The sequence below is a fragment of the Nannospalax galili genome, unplaced genomic scaffold, assembly GCF_000622305.1.
Source record: "Nannospalax galili isolate Female #2095 unplaced genomic scaffold, S.galili_v1.0 scaffold989, whole genome shotgun sequence".
Classification (NCBI taxonomy): domain Eukaryota; kingdom Metazoa; phylum Chordata; class Mammalia; order Rodentia; family Spalacidae; genus Nannospalax; species Nannospalax galili.
In genome coordinates, this window is record NW_008359507.1 from 374980 (window position 1) to 379315 (window position 4336).

General features: G+C 37.5%; 1 pseudogene; it reads left to right on the forward strand.

The window, feature by feature from the left end:
• The window catches only part of LOC103725888, a 32641-nt pseudogene that overhangs the window by 9417 nt on the left and 18888 nt on the right, over positions 1 to 4336 (forward strand).

The following is a 4336-nucleotide window of genomic DNA, read 5'->3' on the forward strand; positions in this document are numbered from 1 at the left end:
TCCACAGATTTTAAAGTGGTAATTATATAGCCAGGCATGGTGGCACACGCCTTTTAATCCCAGCACCCGGGAGGCAGAGGCAGGCAGATCTCTGTGAGTTCAAGGCCAGCCTGAACTCATAGTGAGTATCAGGCCAGCTGGGGCTACAGAGGAGGCCCTGTTTCAAAAAGACCAAAAAAAAAAAAAAGTGGTAATTATCTGTCTGTGCTACTAACAGAGAGGCTACAAGGATACAGCTCAGCACCTACAAGTAAAAGAAAATCAAAGAAAGTTGCACAGAACAACCCCCACTTATTTACAGATCCATCGCATTCAATGAATCTATGTCATTTTTTTTCCTGAAGTAAAGTGGTCATCAGACTTTAGGACCTACAGACGAAAAATACTGACCTGCCAATTCCATCTATGCTGGCAGTTAGAGCAGGTGTTACATCTGACAAATGTTAGTGGTGCATACCAGATGTTTGACTCTTTGAACCCTCTGTTCAACAGGTGCTTCCCACTGCATAATTACATGTTTGCTTTGAAGTATTCTCAGGCTTGTAAGGTGGCTCAGTGAGTTAAGGCACTTGTTCCCAAGACCTGAGAACCTTAGATCCCCAGGACCCACATGGTACAAGGAGAAAACCAGCTCCAAAACACTGTCCTCTACCTTCTGCATGGACACTGTGACACACATAAACAAAATAAGCATAATTTTTAAAACATTCTTACTACAATCTCTTCTAGCAATCACAAAAATGTGGTCCAGACCCTAGCCTATTAAACTTTTATAGGTTTAATAAAGTAAACCATACAGTAGCACTGTGAGCTAATGATAATATCTATCAACCAATAAAGTACAATTTAAGACTATTTCGCTTTACTTCAACCAACCCATCATCCATTAGTAACTGATCTGAATTTAATTATAGATGCTTTAAAGTATCAGGAAATTATCAGAATTAGATAATTTATTCAACTTCTATTTGGATTTGATATTTGGATTAGACATAGCTTAAAACTAAAACGTGGTTAATTTAATCAAGCACAGGGTAAGATAGAGTATTATCTCAAGTCTTTGCCTACATTATCCAGATTTGACCTTAGAAGATACTTTTTATCTGAAAACTAGTAATCATAAGCCTTCCCTGCCTACCTCCAAGGGTTACTTTGAAGATCAAATCTTGTCATGTGGGAAAATGCAAAGAAAAGTAAATCTTTTATAAAAAGAAATACGTTGTGTTTATTGCTAATACTATAGATTTTACTCTAGATATGTAATTTGTATTTCTCTAATAATTAGATAAAGTTTCAGCTTTGAGAAATGGTATTTCCTCATAATTCATTTGTCTCAGTCTATTAAAGTATAGATATAAAAATCTTTCCTTATCTTTTACACAAGATAAATATTTATTGGGTACATTTAAGAACAATTAGGTTCTTAATTGTTTGGAACAGTTGTACAACTTGTTCCTCAAATACTTAATTCATGCAGCACAGCAGGTTAAGGATTTACATTAATGTCAGTGTATAGTCTGATTTTAGATAAGTGATTAATATTTGAATATAGGAAAATGAAAAGCTATTAACATCCCCTTCACATTAAAAAATTACAGGTTGACATTTTCAAATGGTTATTGTTCTTAAAAATTACAGGACAACAACCTGTATACCTAAGGTTCAGGGAACATCATGGAAGACTGGGCAGAAAGAATGAAAGAACCAGAGGGACAAGATACCTACTGCTAGTTAATGTGTTCTAGACCTGGTAGGAAAGCTGCACCAGTGAAATCTCCACAGTGTGATCCTCTCACAAGAGCTGTATAATGAAAAAAGCAGTTGGCATGCCTAGGTGGCTAAGGGGAATGTCCCAGGGTCCCGCCTCAAGATGAAGAGCTACAGGCAATCAATGGATGCTGAAGGAGAATCGGTTTTCTCCAGAGACCAGGTTATCTAATCCAAATGGATAGCCCTAAACACAGGAACACACCAGCACCACTAGATGGATTCAGTGTAGTGTAGTGTGTGTGTGTGTGTGTGTGTGAGTGTGTAAAATTTCCAGTAGGAAATTGGAGGGAGTACAGGGACATGGGACGAGTTGCTGGGGGACTGGGAGGAATGGAAATAATGTGAAGAAAGTACTCATGTATGAATTCAAACATTAAATCAATCAAAATAAAACACTGAAATATTAATAAATAAATTTAAGAAATAAAATTTCAGTGGAAAAAAATAACAGGACAAGGTGAGTGATTGCTACTTGTAACAACAAAATTAACTACTTGAATAAGATAGTTCAGAGATAACTCAAAACGTCAGGAAAAGTTGATTCTTTAAAAGTTACCACTTATGCTAGACTCTCAGTCAGGTGGATCTTTAAATGCTATTTTGGGTTTGTTTTTTTTTTTCAGTTTTTCAAGAAAAAGTCTATGGATTCCACCAAATTAGCTATAGATGCTGGATTCTGCCACATTGATTGTTTTCACCTCTACCAGAATGAAGAGGAGATAGGACAGGCTATTCGAAGTAAAATTGAAGATGGCACTGTGAAAAGGGAAGACATATTTTATACTTCAAAGGTACCATACATACAGTACATGGGTGCAAATTAATGAAGCAGATGTTTGTAATTGACATTTGTGTAATTAGATCTCAGGTTGATGAACATAGAGAAAAATGATGGCTTTGTCACTGCTATCTAAATTTGCAATTTTTTCTAATATTTTATTTATTACTTTTATTTTGTGTATGAGTATATTGACTGCATGTAGGTAAGTGCACCAGTGTCGTGCAATGCCTGCAGAGGACAGAGGAGGCCATCAGATCCCCTGGAACTGGAGTTACAGACAGTTGTTAGCTGCCATGTGGGTGCTGGGATTCAAACCCAGGCTTTCTGCAAGAACAACCACTGTTCTTAACCACTGAACCATCTCTCCAGCCCCTAAATTTGCAGTTTTAATGTGAGATCAGCTTGCTCTTCTGACACTTAGCTGAGAACTCTTCGATTTAGCATGAACTATGGAATCGGACAGAACTCTGTTATGACAACGAGTTCCCTTGTGTTCTGGATAATCTTCCAAAACTTATCATTGTGAATATCAATCATCACATTTGCTGATAAGACAGAAGACTACAAAAGAACTTTTTAAAGTTAAGATAGCAGAGTGGCGCTGGAGAGATGGCTCAGAGTGGGCCAAAGTGCTTACTGCTCTTGCAGAGGATCCAGGTTGGGTTTCCAGCACCCACATGACCACTCACAACCATCTATAACGGGCATACGAACTCACACAGGCTCACATCCATACATATAGAAGTAAATAAATCTTTTATAAAAGGTATAGCAAGGTGTCTAGTACCATGTCCAGTGTACATTAAAATGCTGAAACTATTTCCCTCTGGTCATATAAAGAGTTAGTCTTCCCCACTGAGTTCAATGGATGTGAGAATTATAATATTAAACTGCTCTATAAGTCATAACTCCACTAACAGAAACTATTATTAATTGATAATATATTTATGTCTTGAGAAACCCCTTCTATTTCATCACATTTACTAATAATAAACATACCTATGAGAGTTTATATGGATGGATCCCACTAAAGGAAGCTCAAGACAGAAATGATCATGTTTCTTGTGGTCATCAGTTTCTAATCAGCTGAAATTATCCCATTATTAGGTGAAAGAAAGTCATCAATTCTGATAACTTATTAATTCAGTACAACTTCTGTTTTTCATCCTCTGTAGCTGTGGTCCACATTCCGTCGTCCAGAGCTGGTTCGAGCTAGCTTGGAAAATTCCCTGAAAAAACTTGGTTTGGACTATGTAGACCTCTATCTTATTCATTTCCCAGTGTCTCTGAAGGTAGGCAATTGACAGTATCAGTCTATGCAACTTCAGCCCTTAGCATGGCCATCATTTTGTGGGTGGTTGAATTAAGTTTCTAAAAGGTATATAGATTCAATTCACTTATGTAAGTTATAAAACTACTCAAGGTAGGGCTGGATAAATGAGAAAGGTGCCTGCTGTTAAGCCTGACCAAGTTTTATCCCCAGAATCATAGTAGAAAGAGATAACTAACCCCACAGGTTGTCCTCTCTCTCTCTCTCTCTCTCTCTCTCTCTCTCTCTCTCTGGTTGAATTAAGTTTCTAAAAGGTATATAGATTCAATTCACTTATGTAAGTTATAAAACTACTCAAGGTAGGGCTGGATAAATGAGAAAGGTGCCTGCTGTTAAGCCTGACCAAGTTCTATCCCCAGAATCATAGTAGAAAGAGATAACTAACCCCACAGTTTGTCCTCTCTCTCTCTCTCTCTCTCCCTCCCTCTCTCTCTCTCTCTCTCTCTCCTCTCTCT